Below are 24,133 nucleotides of genomic sequence, written 5' to 3' on the forward strand. Positions count from 1 at the left end.
AGACAAATTAGTACTGGACTTCATCCAATACTAGAAGCGGCCGCTTAAAATCCAAACTCACACCGGTATTATTTTTCTATGATAGACAAGGGGTGCTCATCTCCAACTCCAGGGGTCTTCAAGACCCCCCCAGCAGGTCAGGTTTTCAGGATATCTCAGCTTCAGCACAGGTGGCTCAATCAGTGGCTCAGTCAAAGACTGATTGAGCCACCTGTGCTGAAGCTGGGATATCCTCAAAACCTGACCTGTTGGGGGGTCTTGAAGACCCCTGGAGTTGAGCACCCCAAGCAAATTTTGACGCAGGGAGATACGGAGTTTGCTACATCTCATTATAATCTGTGCATCATGTAACTCAACCCTAACGCCTCCTATTGCCTCTCCTCGAAGGCCAAGGTGACGTAAATGGTGCAAAACTTGGAGCAAAGACCGTGATATACTGACAAATAGAGATGCAAGATGAAAGTGATGCAATTTGCAACAATTTTGCTATGATACATCACCCAACTATACTTCAATGCAGGCACTGATTCCTCTTGCTGTGTACAAAATATAGAGTCTGCCTATGAGAATGTAATTCACTATTTTATGCCTAAAGCTATATACCGTATGATGTTTTTGGCAGAAATGTCCAACACATGTAGAAATCCCTATTCACTTTTTAGTAACTTTTTTCTTTAACTTATACCCACATTATTGTGCATTATAGGCTAAAGCTGGTAACTTCCGGGCATTATTGAAATCCCTGCTCTCTGATTGATTAATATTCCGGGCATTATCCAATCAGTAATGGCCCGGAATTTATGGCAGCTTGCCAAGTTTTTCAGCCAATCAGCTTTCAGGTTTCATTCACAAAGAGTGACATTTGCACTTAGACAGGGGAGGTGATTGGACAGAAGCCACCAGCAAGGCACTGACTCCTCCCCCACCCTGCCTGCAGCCAGGCACTGACTCCTCCCCCTCCCTGCCTGCAGCCAGGCACTGACTCCTCCCCCACCCTGCCTGCAGCCAGGCACTGACTCCTCCCTCTCCCTGCCTGCAGCCAGTCACTGATTCCTCCCCCACCCTGCCTGCAGCCAGGCACCGACTCCTCCCCCTCCCTGCCTGCAGCCAGGCACTGACTCCTCCCCCTCCCTGCCTGCAGCCAGGCACCGACTCCTCCCCCTCCCTGCCTGCAGCCAGGCACTGACTCCTCCCCCTCCCTGCAGCCAGGCACCGACTCCTCCCCCTCCCTGCCTGCAGCCAGGCACTGACTTGTCCCCCTCCCTGCCTGCAGCCAGGCACAGACTCCTCCCCCTCCCTGCCTGCAGCCAGGCACTGACTCCTCCCCCTCCCTGCCTGCAGCCAGGCACTGACTCCTCCCCCTCCCTGCCTGCAGCCAGGCACCGACTCCTCCCCCTCCCTGCCTGCAGCCAGGTACTGACTCCTCCCCCTCCCTGCAGCCAGGCACTGACTCCTCCCCCTCCCTGCCTGCAGCCAGGCACTGACTCCTCCCCCACCCTGCCTGCAGCCAGGCACTGACTCCTCCCCCTCCCTGCCTGCAGCCAGGCACCGACTCCTCCCCCTCCCTGCCTGCAGCCAGGTACTGACTCCTCCCCCTCCCTGCAGCCAGGCACCGACTCCTCCCCCTCCCTGCCTGCAGCCAGGTACTGACTCGTCCCCCTCCCTGCCTGCAGAGAGCTCCGCACAGGAGAGTGAGGGGAAAGGTTTGTGGGTCTTTGTGTGTGTTTTGTGGGTGTAAAGGGAGCAGTAGAGTGTTTTATTAGTGTGTGTCTTCTGTTGGTGTGTGTTTTGTGGGTGTAGAGGGGGCAGCAGAGTCTTGTTGGTGTGTTTCTGCTGTGTGTTTTGTTCTTGTAGAGGGGGGGCTGCAGTGTGTGTGGCTGCAGTGTGTGTTTTGTGGTTGGATGAGGGGTGCAGAGTGTTTTGTTGGTGTGTGTGTCTGCAGTGTATGGGTTTACAGGGGGCTGCAGTGGGTGAAGAGGGGGGCTGCTGGTGTGAGTTTTGTGAATGTAGAGGTGGCAGAGTCTGTTTTGTTGATTTGTGTGTCTCTGCAGTGTGTGTTTTGTGGGTGGAGGAGGGGTGCAGAGTGTTGTGTGTGTGTGTGTGTGTGTGTCTGCAGTGTGTGGGTTTACATGGGGGCTGCAGTGGGTGTAGAGGGGGGCTGCTGGTGTGTGTTTTATGGATGTAGAGGGGGCAGCAGTCTGTTTTGTTAGTGTGTGTGTCTGCAGTGTGTTTTGTGGGTGTAGAGGGGGGGGCTGCAGTGTGTTTTGTGGGTGTAGAGGAGGGGGGCTGCAGAGTGTGTAGGGGGGACTGCAGAGTGTGTTTGTGTATATAGGGGGGTTGGTGTGTGTGTGTGTGTGTGTGTGTGTGTGTGTGTGTGTGTGTGTGTGTGTGTGTGTGTGTGTGTGTGTGTGTGTGTACAATTTACTTTTAATAAACTTGCAGTAAAAGCATAAGAATGTAGACAATCATGCTGATAAAAATCAATATGATTACAAAAATGTATCTTTTTTATGAAAAATTTAAATTACTGGCCAATAATGCCCTGATCTTCAGGGATTATTACTTAACTATTCTACTATGAAAATTCAAACCAAACCAATCAATCATTGAAAGCCAATTAATGATGATTTAATTTAAGTGAGTACCAGGCACAAACATGTCTTGTAACTAATGGGGACTGCAATGGGCACCAGGATGGCACTATATGCCAATCTTTTTATGGACAATCTTGGACAGAGCTTCCTAACCACATGCCTCCACAAACCTTACAAATATTACATTGAACTGTTTATAATATGGACAGAGGGCGATGAAAACCTCAAACAATTTTATGAGTCCTTCAATTAATTCCATGCATCAATTAAGCTCAAAATAGATTATTCAGCAACCCTAGTGAGCTGTCTGAATATACAACAGTAACACTGAAAAATGGCAAACTACACACATCTGTATACGAGAAACCCACAGACAGATGTTACCTCCATAACTCCAGCTTCCCTCCCACTCATACACAGCCAAGCTATAAGATATCACCGAATATGCTCTGAGACTACAGACAGAAGCAGACACTTCACCACCCTGACCGAATCGTTCAGACAGAAGGGATATAAGCCAAAGACCATTGCCAAAACAATCACTACTGCAAGTAAAGCCCCACGAGAACACCTGCTCCAATACAACAAGAAAACAATCACTACACGTATATACCACAAGTGGCTACATACAGCCCGGCCCCAGGGGAAACGCGAAAAATAATCAAAGGTCTGCAACCCACGCAGAGGATGCACATTAAAATACATCTTCCCCAAACCTCCAATCCTTGTATTCCGGCAACCGCCAAACCTTAGGCCGAGATCACAGTGGCGGCGTCGCTACATGCGCGCTCTTGCGTCCGCGCGCACTTCAAGGACTCTTACCTGATTGCCTATTGTAGTTCCTCAAGTGCACGTGGCGCAAAGCAGCGACATTTTGCCGCCACAAAAGAAATTGGATTTTCGTGCTGCAGTGGCGTGACGTCAGCGTCACATGAGCTGGTACAGCGAATGAGGGCGAACCAGCTCGGTGACGCGTCCGTGATGCATCCGCCATGCCCCCAAATGCCGCGACCCATCTCCTGCAGCTGGAGCAGGCATCGCTGGGGCTGCAGGACTGAGCGCGGGAGCGCGCACGAAAGCGTGCGGCCGAGCAGCCACCGTGAGCTCGGCCTTAGACTGAAGTTAGTCAAAAGAAAACTTCATACCGAACTCATGGATGCTGTTAATGGCACAAGACCATGCAACAACACTCACTGCAAACATATATGCCAAGATACCACAGGCAGTCATACTAGGATTGTATTGTATTGTATGTCTTTATTTATATAGCGCCAAAAGTGTACTCAGCGTTTCACAAAGAATACAGTACAGGGAATTATAATAATACAATAAGTGCAGCAAAATCAGACAATAGGAAAGGAAATCCCTGCCCCGAAGAGCTTACAATCTAAGAGGTTTGATGGGGAATTTACAGAGACAGCAGGTGAGGGAATAAGTGCTGTAGATGGTAGTGCTTGGTCACAATGGGTGGTAGGAGTGACTGAGTGGGACAGTAAAATGAGTGCAGGCTGTTGGGATGCTTGATTTGTGGGGCACGTTTTAAGGTTAGTCAGTATTAAAATGAGAGGGTTAACACAATTTACAGGGGAAGAGATGACAGGGAGGCATGGATGAGATCAGGTGTGTATGTCTGGCTTAAGGCTTAGGGAATATCCCAGGCAGCAGGAAGGAATAGATAGAAGGTGTGAATAGAGGATGTGTGGGTGTTTTTTATTGAGGGGTAAAGAAGTTGTTGGGAGAGAGGTGTATAAATAATGGTGCAGTGAGGAGTGGGGAAGTTGGAGAGAACAGAGACGTTCACAAAGGAGTGAAGAAACATTAAACAGAAAAAGTAATAGGGAGGGCATAGTGAGATGCAGGAGGAGAGACTTCCCAGGTACTGGGGGATAGAAGAGTACAAATAATCACAGCTTTTAGAAAGTTAAGTTCTCACAGTTACAAAGTTATTGTGCAGAGTCCAGATCTTCCGCAAATCTTCACCTCCAATTTCAACTCCAAAATTATCTCTGCCAGACACTTTAAATATGACAAAGGATAAAGAATCATACTGCTGGACATCCAGGAATCTGGTATACAGTATATGTGTAGCACCCTTTGTGGTATGCTAAAATTTATCTTAGTGAGTCCTGGTCCCAACAGGGAGTTTAGGGGTTAAATCCTTTACAGGCCCTTGTTGTAGCTCATAGTAAGTAACTTATTTCAAGTAGCTAATTGGAAGTAACCAATCTTATGTTGCAAATCACTTAGCTCAGTGATTGGCTGTTTCTGCTCTTCTAGAACAGGGGAGCGCAATCTTTTTTCCCTGCGCCCCCCTGCCAGCTTCTCCCCTATCTCCGCGCACCCCCCATCTTACCTTGGCTTCAACGTTGTGACGTCACATGACCTCGCGGCGTCATTTGACGCCGCCTTGCCATGGCGACGTGTCTCCAGAAGCAAGGCAAGTGCAGTTTACAGAGGCCTTCGCTGCTTCTCCGGCACTTAATTTAAGTGCCTTCGGGAAGTGCGCAGGGCCTCTGTAAACCTTGTGCCCCCCCAGTTTGCGCACCGCTGTTTTAGAAGGTACTGGAAAAATCAACCCTTTAGGGCAGGGGTACGCAAACTGGGGGGGCATGGGATATTCTGGGTGGGGTGGCCACATTTACACAGGCCCTTCGCTCTTTCCCACAACATTTTAATTAAATGCAGGGGGAGGTGTGAGGCCTCTGTAACTCCCTCTTATCTGCTCTAAGCTGGCTCTTCAGCGACGCGTCGTCATGACAATGCCAAAGCCGAGGGGGGGGGCACGAGCAACAGGGGGGGGAGAGCAGACAGGGGGACAAACAGAAATGTTTCCGCACCCTTGCTTTAGGAGATGATTTAGTTAAGTAAACCTTATCTTGTCCTGCCCAGCAACAGGGGTGGGGACACAGGTTATAAATGTTTGGGACCTGGATATTTTCTTCAGATCCCAGGAGGGACAAGAGGAGGGGGTCACCGGCACTTTTCTCAATTTCTGCTCCCTGTGACCGGCCCTGCAGGAGCATCCAGCACCCTGAGATGGCAGGTAAAACCGCTGCGCCTCACACACACACCTAGGGACTGTTTTGTGTGGCCCCTCTTCTTGAGCCGGGGGTAAAGGTGTTACATATGATTCAATGCTACAAATGTGACTTAGGATGTTACATTGGTGAAACCAGTCAAATACGTCAAACAAGGATTAACCTACACAGACACACAATAACACACCATGAATAAGGACGATATTACACTCCAGTGGGACAGCACTTCTCACAGACACACAATAACACACCATGAATAAGGACGATATTACACTCCAGTGGGACAGCACTTCTCACAGACACACAATAACACACCGTGAATAAGGACGATATTACACTCCAGTGGGACAGCACTTCTCACAGACACACAATAACACACCGTGAATAAGGACGATATTACACTCCAGTGGGACAGCACTTCTCACAGACACACAATAACACACCATGAATAAGGACGATATTACACTCCAGTGGGACAGCACTTCTCACAGACACACAATAACACACCGTGAATAAGGACGATATTACACTCCAGTGGGACAGCACTTCTCACAGACACACAATAACACACCGTGAATAAGGACGATATTACACTCCAGTGGGACAGCACTTCTCACAGACACACAATAACACACCGTGAATAAGGACGATATTACACTCCAGTGGGACAGCACTTCTCACAGACACACAATAACACACCGTGAATAAGGACGATATTACACTCCAGTGGGACAGCACTTCTCACAGACACACAATAACACACCATGAATAAGGACGATATTACACTCCAGTGGGACAGCACTTCTCACAGACACACAATAACACACCATGAATAAGGACGATATTACACTCCAGTGGGACAGCACTTCTCACAGACACACAATAACACACCGTGAATAAGGACGATATTACACTCCAGTGGGACAGTACTTCTCACAGACACACAATAACACACCGTGAATAAGGACGATATTACACTCCAGTGGGACAGTACTTCTCACAGACACACAATAACACACCATGAATAAGGACGATATTACACTCCAGTGGGACAGCACTTCTCACAGACACACAATAACACACCATGAATAAGGACGATATTACACTCCAGTGGGACAGCACTTCTCACAGACACACAATAACACACCGTGAATAAGGACGATATTACACTCCAGTGGGACAGCACTTCTCACAGACACACAATAACACACCATGAATAAGGACGATATTACACTCCAGTGGGACAGCACTTCTCACAGACACACAATAACACACCGTGAATAAGGACGATATTACACTCCAGTGGGACAGTACTTCTCACAGACACACAATAACACACCATGAATAAGGACGATATTACACTCCAGTGGGACAGCACTTCTCACAGACACACAATAACACACCGTGAATAAGGACGATATTACACTCCAGTGGGACAGCACTTCTCACAGACACACAATAACACACCGTGAATAAGGACGATATTACACTCCAGTGGGACAGCACTTCTCACAGACACACAATAACACACCGTGAATAAGGACGATATTACACTCCAGTGGGACAGCACTTCTCACAGACACACAATAACACACCATGAATAAGGACGATATTACACTCCAGTGGGACAGCACTTCTCACAGACACACAATAACACACCGTGAATAAGGACGATATTACACTCCAGTGGGACAGCACTTCTCACAGACACACAATAACACACCGTGAATAAGGACGATATTACACTCCAGTGGGACAGTACTTCTCACAGACACACAATAACACACCGTGAATAAGGACGATATTACACTTAGTGGGACAGCACTTCTCACAGACACACAATAACACACCATGAATAAGGACGATATTACACTCCAGTGGGACAGTACTTCTCACAGACACACAATAACACACCGTGAATAAGGACGATATTACACTTAGTGGGACAGCACTTCTCACAGACACACAATAACACACCGTGAATAAGGACGATATTACACTCCAGTGGGACAGCACTTCTCACAGACACACAATAACACACCATGAATAAGGACGATATTACACTCCAGTGGGACAGCACTTCTCACAGACACACAATAACACACCGTGAATAAGGACGATATTACACTCCAGTGGGACAGCACTTCTCACAGACACACAATAACACACCATGAATAAGGACGATATTACACTCCAGTGGGACAGCACTTCTCACAGACACACAATAACACACTGTGAATAAGGACGATATTACACACCAGTGGGACAGCACTTCTCACAGACACACAATAACACACCATGAATAAGGACGATATTACACTCCAGTGGGACAGCACTTCTCACAGACACACAATAACACACCGTGAATAAGGACGATATTACACTCCAGTGGGACAGCTCTTCTCACAGACACACAATAACACACCGTGAATAAGGACGATATTACACTCCAGTGGGACAGCACTTCTCACAGACACACAATAACACACCATGAATAAGGACGATATTACACTCCAGTGGGACAGCACTTCTCACAGACACACAATAACACACCGTGAATAAGGACGATATTACACTCCAGTGGGACAGCTCTTCTCACAGACACACAATAACACACCGTGAATAAGGACGATATTACACTCCAGTGGGACAGCACTTCTCACAGACACACAATAACACACCATGAATAAGGACGATATTACACTCCAGTGGGACAGCACTTCTCACAGACACACAATAACACACCATGAATAAGGACGATATTACACTCCAGTGGGACAGCACTTCTCACAGACACACAATAACACACCGTGAATAAGGACGATATTACACTCCAGTGGGACAGCTCTTCTCACAGACACACAATAACACACCGTGAATAAGGACGATATTACACTCCAGTGGGACAGCACTTCTCACAGACACACAATAACACACCATGAATAAGGACGATATTACACTCCAGTGGGACAGCACTTCTCACAGACACACAATAACACACCGTGAATAAGGACGATATTACACTCCAGTGGGACAGCACTTCTCACAGACACACAATAACACACCGTGAATAAGGACGATATTACACTCCAGTGGGACAGCACTTCTCACAGACACACAATAACACACCGTGAATAAGGACGATATTACACTCCAGTGGGACAGCACTTCTCACAGACACACAATAACACACCATGAATAAGGACGATATTACACTCCAGTGGGACAGCACTTCTCACAGACACACAATAACACACCGTGAATAAGGACGATATTACACTCCAGTGGGACAGCACTTCTCACAGACACACAATAACACACCATGAATAAGGACGATATTACACTCCAGTGGGACAGCACTTCTCACAGACACACAATAACACACCGTGAATAAGGACGATATTACACTCCAGTGGGACAGCACTTCTCACAGACACACAATAACACACCGTGAATAAGGACGATATTACACTCCAGTGGGACAGCACTTCTCACAGACACACAATAACACACCGTGAATAAGGACGATATTACACTCAGTGGGACAGCACTTCTCACAGACACACAATAACACACCATGAATAAGGACGATATTACACTCCAGTGGGACAGCACTTCTCACAGACACACAATAACACACCGTGAATAAGGACGATATTACACTCCAGTGGGACAGCACTTCTCACAGACACACAATAACACACCATGAATAAGGACGATATTACACTCCAGTGGGACAGCACTTCTCACAGACACACAATAACACACCGTGAATAAGGACGATATTACACTCCAGTGGGACAGCACTTCTCACAGACACACAATAACACACCATGAATAAGGACGATATTACACTCCAGTGGGACAGCACTTCTCACAGACACACAATAACACACCGTGAATAAGGACGATATTACACTCCAGTGGGACAGCACTTCTCACAGACACACAATAACACACCGTGAATAAGGACGATATTACACTCCAGTGGGACAGCACTTCTCACAGACACACAATAACACACCGTGAATAAGGACGATATTACACTCCAGTGGGACAGCACTTCTCACAGACACACAATAACACACCATGAATAAGGACGATATTACACTCCAGTGGGACAGCACTTCTCACAGACACACAATAACACACCGTGAATAAGGACGATATTACACTCCAGTGGGACAGCACTTCTCACAGACACACAATAACACACCATGAATAAGGACGATATTACACTCCAGTGGGACAGCACTTCTCACAGACACACAATAACACACCGTGAATAAGGACGATATTACACTCCAGTGGGACAGCACTTCTCACAGACACACAATAACACACCGTGAATAAGGACGATATTACACTCCAGTGGGACAGCACTTCTCACAGACACACAATAACACACCATGAATAAGGACGATATTACACTCCAGTGGGACAGCACTTCTCACAGACACACAATAACACACCGTGAATAAGGACGATATTACACTCCAGTGGGACAGCACTTCTCACAGACACACAATAACACACCATGAATAAGGACGATATTACACTCCAGTGGGACAGCACTTCTCACAGACACACAATAACACACCGTGAATAAGGACGATATTACACTCCAGTGGGACAGCACTTCTCACAGACACACAATAACACACCGTGAATAAGGACGATATTACACTCCAGTGGGACAGCACTTCTCACAGACACACAATAACACACCGTGAATAAGGACGATATTACACTCCAGTGGGACAGCACTTCTCACAGACACACAATAACACACCGTGAATAAGGACGATATTACACTCCAGTGGGACAGCACTTCTCACAGACACACAATAACACACCGTGAATAAGGACGATATTACACTCCAGTGGGACAGCACTTCTCACAGACACACAATAACACACCATGAATAAGGACGATATTACACTCCAGTGGGACAGCACTTCTCACAGACACACAATAACACACCGTGAATAAGGACGATATTACACTCCAGTGGGACAGCACTTCTCACAGACACACAATAACACACCGTGAATAAGGACGATATTACACTCCAGTGGGACAGCACTTCTCACAGACACACAATAACACACCGTGAATAAGGACGATATTACACTCCAGTGGGACAGCACTTCTCACAGACACACAATAACACACCATGAATAAGGACGATATTACACTCCAGTGGGACAGCACTTCTCACAGACACACAATAACACACCGTGAATAAGGACGATATTACACTCCAGTGGGACAGCACTTCTCACAGACACACAATAACACACCGTGAATAAGGACGATATTACACTCCAGTGGGACAGCACTTCTCACAGACACACAATAACACACCATGAATAAGGACGATATTACACTCCAGTGGGACAGCACTTCTCACAGACACACAATAACACACCATGAATAAGGACGATATTACACTCCAGTGGGACAGCACTTCTCACAGACACACAATAACACACCGTGAATAAGGACGATATTACACTCCAGTGGGACAGCACTTCTCACAGACACACAATAACACACCGTGAATAAGGACGATATTACACTCCAGTGGGACAGCACTTCTCACAGACACACAATAACACACCATGAATAAGGACGATATTACACTCCAGTGGGACAGCACTTCTCACAGACACACAATAACACACCGTGAATAAGGACGATATTACACTCCAGTGGGACAGCACTTCTCACAGACACACAATAACACACTGTGAATAAGGACGATATTACACTCCAGTGGGACAGCACTTCTCACAGACACACAATAACACACCGTGAATAAGGACGATATTACACTCCAGTGGGACAGCACTTCTCACAGACACACAATAACACACCGTGAATAAGGACGATATTACACTCCAGTGGGACAGCACTTCTCACAGACACACAATAACACACCGTGAATAAGGACGATATTACACTCCAGTGGGACAGCACTTCTCACAGACACACAATAACACACCATGAATAAGGACGATATTACACTCCAGTGGGACAGCACTTCTCACAGACACACAATAACACACCGTGAATAAGGACGATATTACACTCCAGTGGGACAGCACTTCTCACAGACACACAATAACACACCGTGAATAAGGACGATATTACACTCCAGTGGGACAGCACTTCTCACAGACACACAATAACACACCGTGAATAAGGACGATATTACACTCCAGTGGGACAGCACTTCTCACAGACACACAATAACACACCGTGAATAAGGACGATATTACACTCCAGTGGGACAGCACTTCTCACAGACACACAATAACACACCGTGAATAAGGACGATATTACACTCCAGTGGGACAGCACTTCTCACAGACACACAATAACACACCGTGAATAAGGACGATATTACACTCCAGTGGGACAGCACTTCTCACAGACACACAATAACACACCGTGAATAAGGACGATATTACACTCCAGTGGGACAGCACTTCTCACAGACACACAATAACACACCATGAATAAGGACGATATTACACTCCAGTGGGACAGCACTTCTCACAGACACACAATAACACACCATGAATAAGGACGATATTACACTCCAGTGGGACAGCACTTCTCACAGACACACAATAACACACCGTGAATAAGGACGATATTACACTCCAGTGGGACAGCACTTCTCACAGACACACAATAACACACCATGAATAAGGACGATATTACACTCCAGTGGGACAGCACTTCTCACAGACACACAATAACACACCGTGAATAAGGACGATATTACACTCCAGTGGGACAGCACTTCTCACAGACACACAATAACACACCATGAATAAGGACGATATTACACTCCAGTGGGACAGCACTTCTCACAGACACACAATAACACACCATGAATAAGGACGATATTACACTCCAGTGGGACAGCACTTCTCACAGACACACAATAACACACCGTGAATAAGGACGATATTACACTCCAGTGGGACAGCACTTCTCACAGACACACAATAACACACCGTGAATAAGGACGATATTACACTCCAGTGGGACAGCACTTCTCACAGACACACAATAACACACCATGAATAAGGACGATATTACACTCCAGTGGGACAGCACTTCTCACAGACACACAATAACACACCGTGAATAAGGACGATATTACACTCCAGTGGGACAGCACTTCTCACAGACACACAATAACACACCGTGAATAAGGACGATATTACACTCCAGTGGGACAGCACTTCTCACAGACACACAATAACACACCGTGAATAAGGACGATATTACACTCCAGTGGGACAGCACTTCTCACAGACACACAATAACACACCGTGAATAAGGACGATATTACACTCCAGTGGGACAGCACTTCTCACAGACACACAATAACACACCATGAATAAGGACGATATTACACTCCAGTGGGACAGCACTTCTCACAGACACACAATAACACACCGTGAATAAGGACGATATTACACTCCAGTGGGACAGCACTTCTCACAGACACACAATAACACACCGTGAATAAGGACGATATTACACTCCAGTGGGACAGCACTTCTCACAGACACACAATAACACACCGTGAATAAGGACGATATTACACTCCAGTGGGACAGCACTTCTCACAGACACACAATAACACACCATGAATAAGGACGATATTACACTCCAGTGGGACAGCACTTCTCACAGACACACAATAACACACCGTGAATAAGGACGATATTACACTCCAGTGGGACAGCACTTCTCACAGACACACAATAACACACCGTGAATAAGGACGATATTACACTCCAGTGGGACAGCACTTCTCACAGACACACAATAACACACCATGAATAAGGACGATATTACACTCCAGTGGGACAGCACTTCTCACAGACACACAATAACACACCGTGAATAAGGACGATATTACACTCCAGTGGGACAGCACTTCTCACAGACACACAATAACACACCGTGAATAAGGACGATATTACACTCCAGTGGGACAGCACTTCTCACAGACACACAATAACACACCGTGAATAAGGACGATATTACACTCCAGTGGGACAGCACTTCTCACAGACACACAATAACACACCATGAATAAGGACGATATTACACTCCAGTGGGACAGCACTTCTCACAGACACACAATAACACACCGTGAATAAGGACGATATTACACTCCAGTGGGACAGCACTTCTCACAGACACACAATAACACACCGTGAATAAGGACGATATTACACTCCAGTGGGACAGCACTTCTCACAGACACACAATAACACACCGTGAATAAGGACGATATTACACTCCAGTGGGACAGCACTTCTCACAGACACACAATAACACACCGTGAATAAGGACGATATTACACTCCAGTGGGACAGCACTTCTCACAGACACACAATAACACACCGTGAATAAGGACGATATTACACTCCAGTGGGACAGCACTTCTCACAGACACACAATAACACACCGTGAATAAGGACGATATTACACTCCAGTGGGACAGCACTTCTCACAGACACACAATAACACACCGTGAATAAGGACGATATTACACTCCAGTGGGACAGCACTTCTCACAGACACACAATAACACACCGTGAATAAGGACGATATTACACTCCAGTGGGACAGCACTTCTCACAGACACACAATAACACACCGTGAATAAGGACGATATTACACTCCAGTGGGACAGCACTTCTCACAGACACACAATAACACACCGTGAATAAGGACGATATTACACTCCAGTGGGACAGCACTTCTCACAGACACACAATAACACACCATGAATAAGGACGATATTACACTCCAGTGGGACAGCACTTCTCACAGACACACAATAACACACCATGAATAAGGACGATATTACACTCCAGTGGGACAGCACTTCTCACAGACACACAATAACACACCGTGAATAAGGACGATATTACACTCCAGTGGGACAGCACTTCTCACAGACACACAATAACACACCGTGAATAAGGACGATATTACACTCCAGTGGGACAGCACTTCTCACAGACACACAATAACACACCGTGAATAAGGACGATATTACACTCCAGTGGGACAGCACTTCTCACAGACACACAATAACACACCGTGAATAAGGACGATATTACACTCCAGTGGGACAGCACTTCTCACAGACACACAATAACACACCGTGAATAAGGACGATATTACACTCCAGTGGGACAGCACTTCTCACAGACACACAATAACACACCGTGAATAAGGACGATATTACACTCCAGTGGGACAGCACTTCTCACAGACACACAATAACACACCGTGAATAAGGACGATATTACACTCCAGTGGGACAGCACTTCTCACAGACACACAATAACACACCGTGAATAAGGACGATATTACACTCCAGTGGGACAGCACTTCTCACAGACACACAATAACACACCGTGAATAAGGACGATATTACACTCCAGTGGGACAGCACTTCTCACAGACACACAATAACACACCGTGAATAAGGACGATATTACACTCCAGTGGGACAGCACTTCTCACAGACACACAATAACACACCGTGAATAAGGACGATATTACACTCCAGTGGGACAGCACTTCTCACAGACACACAATAACACACCGTGAATAAGGACGATATTACACTCCAGTGGGACAGCACTTCTCACAGACACACAATAACACACCGTGAATAAGGACGATATTACACTCCAGTGGGACAGCACTTCTCACAGACACACAATAACACACCGTGAATAAGGACGATATTACACTCCAGTGGGACAGCACTTCTCACAGACACACAATAACACACCGTGAATAAGGACGATATTACACTCAGTGGGACAGCACTTCTCACAGACACACAATAACACACCGTGAATAAGGACGATATTACACTCCAGTGGGACAGCACTTCTCACAGACACACAATAACACACCGTGAATAAGGACGATATTACACTCCAGTGGGACAGCACTTCTCACAGACACACAATAACACACCGTGAATAAGGACGATATTACACTCCAGTGGGACAGCACTTCTCACAGACACACAATAACACACCGTGAATAAGGACGATATTACACTCCAGTGGGACAGCACTTCTCACAGACACACAATAACACACCATGAATAAGGACGATATTACACTCCAGTGGGACAGCACTTCTCACAGACACACAATAACACACCGTGAATAAGGACGATATTACACTCCAGTGGGACAGCACTTCTCACAGACACACAATAACACACCGTGAATAAGGACGATATTACACTCCAGTGGGACAGCACTTCTCACAGACACACAATAACACACCGTGAATAAGGACGATATTACACTCCAGTGGGACAGCACTTCTCACAGACACACAATAACACACCGTGAATAAGGACGATATTACACTCCAGTGGGACAGCACTTCTCACAGACACACAATAACACACCGTGAATAAGGACGATATTACACTCCAGTGGGACAGCACTTCTCACAGACACACAATAACACACCGTGAATAAGGACGATATTACACTCCAGTGGGACAGCACTTCTCACAGACACACAATAACACACCGTGAATAAGGACGATATTACACTCCAGTGGGACAGCACTTCTCACAGACACACAATAACACACCGTGAATAAGGACGATATTACACTCCAGTGGGACAGCACTTCTCACAGACACACAATAACACACCGTGAATAAGGACGATATTACACTCCAGTGGGACAGCACTTCTCACAGACACACAATAACACACCGTGAATAAGGACGATATTACACTCCAGTGGGACAGCACTTCTCACAGACACACAATAACACACCGTGAATAAGGACGATATTACACTCCAGTGGGACAGCACTTCTCACAGACACACAATAACACACCGTGAATAAGGACGATATTACACTCCAGTGGGACAGCACTTCTCACAGACACACAATAACACACCGTGAATAAGGACGATATTACACTCCAGTGGGACAGCACTTCTCACAGACACACAATAACACACCTGAATAAGGACGATATTACACTCCAGTGGGACAGCACTTCTCACAGACACACAATAACACACCGTGAATAAGGACGATATTACACTCCAGTGGGACAGCACTTCTCACAGACACACAATAACACACCGTGAATAAGGACGATATTACACTCCAGTGGGACAGCACTTCTCACAGACACACAATAACACACCATGAATAAGGACGATATTACACTCCAGTGGGACAGCACTTCTCACAGACACACAATAACACACCGTGAATAAGGACGATATTACACTCCAGTGGGACAGCACTTCTCACAGACACACAATAACACACCGTGAATAAGGACGATATTACACTCCAGTGGGACAGCACTTCTCACAGACACACAATAACACACCGTGAATAAGGACGATATTACACTCCAGTGGGACAGCACTTCTCACAGACACACAATAACACACCGTGAATAAGGACGATATTACACTCCAGTGGGACAGCACTTCTCACAGACACACAATAACACACCGTGAATAAGGACGATATTACACTCCAGTGGGACAGCACTTCTCACAGACACACAATAACACACCATGAATAAGGACGATATTACACTCCAGTGGGACAGCACTTCTCACAGACACACAATAACACACCGTGAATAAGGACGATATTACACTCCAGTGGGACAGCACTTCTCACAGACACACAATAACACACCGTGAATAAGGACGATATTACACTCCAGTGGGACAGCACTTCTCACAGACACACAATAACACACCGTGAATAAGGACGATATTACACTCCAGTGGGACAGCACTTCTCACAGACACACAATAACACACCGTGAATAAGGACGATATTACACTCCAGTGGGACAGCACTTCTCACAGACACACAATAACACACCGTGAATAAGGACGATATTACACTCCAGTGGGACAGCACTTCTCACAGACACACAATAACACACCGTGAATAAGGACGATATTACACTCCAGTGGGACAGCACTTCTCACAGACACACAATAACACACCATGAATAAGGACGATATTACACTCCAGTGGGACAGCACTTCTCACAGACACACAATAACACACCGTGAATAAGGACGATATTACACTCCAGTGGGACAGCACTTCTCACAGACACACAATAACACACCATGAATAAGGACGATATTACACTCCAGTGGGACAGCACTTCTCACAGACACACAATAACACACCGTGAATAAGGACGATATTACACTCCAGTGGGACAGCACTTCTCACAGACACACAATAACACACCGTGAATAAGGACGATATTACACTCCAGTGGGACAGCACTTCTCACAGACACACAATAACACACCGTGAATAAGGACGATATTACACTCCAGTGGGACAGCACTTCTCACAGACACACAATAACACACCATGAATAAGGACGATATTACACTCCAGTGGGACAGCACTTCTCACAGACACACAATAACACACCGTGAATAAGGACGATATTACACTCCAGTGGGACAGCACTTCTCACAGACACACAATAACACACCGTGAATAAGGACGATATTACACTCCAGTGGGACAGCACTTCTCACAGACACACAATAACACACCGTGAATAAGGACGATATTACACTCCAGTGGGACAGCACTTCTCACAGACACAATAACACACCGTGAATAAGGACGATATTACACTCCAGTGGGACAGCACTTCTCACAGACACACAATAACACACCGTGAATAAGGACGATATTACACTCCAGTGGACAGCACTTCTCACAGACACACAATAACACACCGTGAATAAGGACGATATTACACTCCAGTGGGACAGCACTTCTCACAGACACACAATAACACACCAGTGAATAAGGACGATATTACACTCCAGTGGGACAGCACTTCTCACAGACACACAATAACACACCGTGAATAAGGACGATATTACACTCCAGTGGGACAGCACTTCTCACAGACACACAATAACACACCGTGAATAAGGACGATATTACACTCCAGTGGGACAGCACTTCTCACAGACACACAATAACACACCGTGAATAAGGACGATATTACACTCCAGTGGGACAGCACTTCTCACAGACACACAATAACACACCATGAATAAGGACGATATTACACTCCAGTGGGACAGCACTTCTCACAGACACACAATAACACACCGTGAATAAGGACGATATTACACTCCAGTGGGACAGCACTTCTCACAGACACACAATAACACACCATGAATAAGGACGATATTACACTCCAGTGGGACAGCACTTCTCACAGACACACAATAACACACCGTGAATAAGGACGATATTACACTCCAGTGGGACAGCACTTCTCACAGACACACAATAACACACCGTGAATAAGGACGATATTACACTCCAGTGGGACAGCACTTCTCACAGACACACAATAACACACCATGAATAAGGACGATATTACACTCCAGTGGGACAGCACTTCTCACAGACACACAATAACACACCGTGAATAAGGACGATATTACACTCCAGTGGGACAGCACTTCTCACAGACACACAATAACACACCGTGAATAAGGACGATATTACACTCCAGTGGGACAGCACTTCTCACAGACACACAATAACACACCATGAATAAGGACGATATTACACTCCAGTGGGACAGCACTTCTCACAGACACACAATAACACACCGTGAATAAGGACGATATTACACTCCAGTGGGACAGCACTTCTCACAGACACACAATAACACACCGTGAATAAGGACGATATTACACTCCAGTGGGACAGCACTTCTCACAGACACACAATAACACACCGTGAATAAGGACGATATTACACTCCAGTGGGACAGCACTTCTCACAGACACACAATAACACACCATGAATAAGGACGATATTACACTCCAGTGGGACAGCACTTCTCACAGACACACAATAACACACCGTGAATAAGGACGATATTACACTCCAGTGGGACAGCACTTCTCACAGACACACAATAACACACCGTGAATAAGGACGATATTACACTCCAGTGGGACAGCACTTCTCACAGACACACAATAACACACCGTGAATAAGGACGATATTACACTCCAGTGGGACAGCACTTCTCACAGACACACAATAACACACCATGAATAAGGACGATATTACACTCCAGTGGGACAGCACTTCTCACAGACACACAATAACACACCGTGAATAAGGACGATATTACACTCCAGTGGGACAGCACTTCTCACAGACACACAATAACACACCATGAATAAGGACGATATTACACTCCAGTGGGACAGCACTTCTCACAGACACACAATAACACACCGTGAATAAGGACGATATTACACTCCAGTGGGACAGCACTTCTCACAGACACACAATAACACACCGTGAATAAGGACGATATTACACTCCAGTGGGACAGCACTTCTCACAGACACACAATAACACACCGTGAATAAGGACGATATTACACTCCAGTGGGACAGCACTTCTCACAGACACACAATAACACACCATGAATAAGGACGATATTACACTCCAGTGGGACAGCACTTCTCACAGACACACAATAACACACCGTGAATAAGGACGATATTACACTCCAGTGGGACAGCACTTCTCACAGACACACAATAACACACCGTGAATAAGGACGATATTACACTCCAGTGGGACAGCACTTCTCACAGACACACAATAACACACCGTGAATAAGGACGATATTACACTCCAGTGGGACAGCACTTCTCACAGACACACAATAACACACCATGAATAAGGACGATATTACACTCCAGTGGGACAGCACTTCTCACAGACACACAATAACACACCGTGAATAAGGACGATATTACACTCCAGTGGGACAGCACTTCTCACAGACACACAATAACACACCATGAATAAGGACGATATTACACTCCAGTGGGACAGCACTTCTCACAGACACACAATAACACACCGTGAATAAGGACGATATTACACTCCAGTGGGACAGCACTTCTCACAGACACACAATAACACACCGTGAATAAGGACGATATTACACTCCAGTGGGACAGCACTTCTCACAGACACACAATAACACACCGTGAATAAGGACGATATTACACTCCAGTGGGACAGCACTTCTCACAGACACACAATAACACACCGTGAATAAGGACGATATTACACTCCAGTGGGACAGCACTTCTCACAGACACACAATAACACACCGTGAATAAGGACGATATTACACTCCAGTGGGACAGCACTTCTCACAGACACACAATAACACACCGTGAATAAGGACGATATTACACTCCAGTGGGACAGCACTTCTCACAGACACACAATAACACACCGTGAATAAGGACGATATTACACTCCAGTGGGACAGCACTTCTCACAGACACACAATAACACACCGTGAATAAGGACGATATTACACTCCAGTGGGACAGCACTTCTCACAGACACACAATAACACACCGTGAATAAGGACGATATTACACTCCAGTGGGACAGCACTTCTCACAGACACACAATAACACACCGTGAATAAGGACGATATTACACTCCAGTGGGACAGCACTTCTCACAGACACACAATAACACACCGTGAATAAGGACGATATTACACTCCAGTGGGACAGCACTTCTCACAGACACACAATAACACACCGTGAATAAGGACGATATTACACTCCAGTGGGACAGCACTTCTCACAGACACACAATAACACACCGTGAATAAGGACGATATTACACTCCAGTGGGACAGCACTTCTCACAGACACACAATAACACACCGTGAATAAGGACGATATTACACTCCAGTGGGACAGCACTTCTCACAGACACACAATAACACACCGTGAATAAGGACGATATTACACTCCAGTGGGACAGCACTTCTCACAGACACACAATAACACACCGTGAATAAGGACGATATTACACTCCAGTGGGACAGCACTTCTCACAGACACACAATAACACACCGTGAATAAGGACGATATTACACTCCAGTGGGACAGCACTTCTCACAGACACACAATAACACACCGTGAATAAGGACGATATTACACTCCAGTGGGACAGCACTTCTCACAGACACACAATAACACACCGTGAATAAGGACGATATTACACTCCAGTGGGACAGCACTTCTCACAGACACACAATAACACACCGTGAATAAGGACGATATTACACTCCAGTGGGACAGCACTTCTCACAGACACACAATAACACACCGTGAATAAGGACGATATTACACTCCAGTGGGACAGCACTTCTCACAGACACACAATAACACACCGTGAATAAGGACGATATTACACTCCAGTGGGACAGCACTTCTCACAGACACACAATAACACACCATGAATAAGGACGATATTACACTCCAGTGGGACAGCACTTCTCACAGACACACAATAACACACCGTGAATAAGGACGATATTACACTCCAGTGGGACAGCACTTCTCACAGACACACAATAACACACCGTGAATAAGGACGATATTACACTCCAGTGGGACAGCACTTCTCACAGACACACAATAACACACCGTGAATAAGGACGATATTACACTCCAGTGGGACAGCACTTCTCACAGACACACAATAACACACCGTGAATAAGGACGATATTACACTCCAGTGGGACAGCACTTCTCACAGACACACAATAACACACCGTGAATAAGGACGATATTACACTCCAGTGGGACAGCACTTCTCACAGACACACAATAACACACCGTGAATAAGGACGATATTACACTCCAGTGGGACAGCACTTCTCACAGACACACAATAACACACATGAATAAGGACGATATTACACTCCAGTGGGACAGCACTTCTCACAGACACACAATAACACACCGTGAATAAGGACGATATTACACTCCAGTGGGACAGCACTTCTCACAGACACACAATAACACACCATGAATAAGGACGATATTACACTCCAGTGGGACAGCACTTCTCACAGACACACAATAACACACCATGAATAAGGACGATATTACACTCCAGTGGGACAGCACTTCTCACAGACACACAATAACACACCGTGAATAAGGACGATATTACACTCCAGTGGGACAGCACTTCTCACAGACACACAATAACACACCGTGAATAAGGACGATATTACACTCCAGTGGGACAGCACTTCTCACAGACACACAATAACACACCATGAATAAGGACGATATTACACTCCAGTGGGACAGCACTTCTCACAGACACACAATAACACACCGTGAATAAGGACGATATTACACTCCAGTGGGACAGCACTTCTCACAGACACACAATAACACACCGTGAATAAGGACGATATTACACTCCAGTGGGACAGCACTTCTCACAGACACACAATAACACACCGTGAATAAGGACGATATTACACTCCAGTGGGACAGCACTTCTCACAGACACACAATAACACACCATGAATAAGGACGATATTACACTCCAGTGGGACAGCACTTCTCACAGACACACAATAACACACCAGTGAATAAGGACGATATTACACTCCAGTGGGACAGCACTTCTCACAGACACACAATAACACACCGTGAATAAGGACGATATTACACTCCAGTGGGACAGCACTTCTCACAGACACACAATAACACACCGTGAATAAGGACGATATTACACTCCAGTGGGACAGCACTTCTCACAGACACACAATAACACACCGTGAATAAGGACGATATTACACTCCAGTGGGACAGCACTTCTCACAGACACACAATAACACACCATGAATAAGGACGATATTACACTCCAGTGGGACAGCACTTCTCACAGACACACAATAACACACCAGTGAATAAGGACGATATTACACTCCAGTGGGACAGCACTTCTCACAGACACACAATAACACACCGTGAATAAGGACGATATTACACTCCAGTGGGACAGCACTTCTCACAGACACACAATAACACACCGTGAATAAGGACGATATTACACTCCAGTGGGACAGCACTTCTCACAGACACACAATAACACACCGTGAATAAGGACGATATTACACTCCAGTGGGACAGCACTTCTCACAGACACACAATAACACACCGTGAATAAGGACGATATTACACTCCAGTGGGACAGCACTTCTCACAGACACACAATAACACACCGTGAATAAGGACGATATTACACTCCAGTGGGACAGCACTTCTCACAGACACACAATAACACACCGTGAATAAGGACGATATTACACTCCAGTGGGACAGCACTTCTCACAGACACACAATAACACACCGTGAATAAGGACGATATTACACTCCAGTGGGACAGCACTTCTCACAGACACACAATAACACACAGTGAATAAGGACGATATTACACTCCAGTGGGACAGCACTTCTCACAGACACACAATAACACACCGTGAATAAGGACGAT

At 46.0% G+C, this 24,133-nt stretch overlaps 1 protein-coding gene across 2 annotated transcripts in view; it reads right to left on the reverse strand.

Moving 5' to 3' along the window:
- Positions 1–24,133, reverse strand: part of OTOG (otogelin) — a 214,438-nt gene that overhangs the window by 164,065 nt on the left and 26,240 nt on the right. The window lies entirely within an intron of this gene.

This window comes from Ascaphus truei, chromosome 12, assembly GCF_040206685.1.
Source record: "Ascaphus truei isolate aAscTru1 chromosome 12, aAscTru1.hap1, whole genome shotgun sequence".
NCBI lineage: Eukaryota > Metazoa > Chordata > Amphibia > Anura > Ascaphidae > Ascaphus > Ascaphus truei.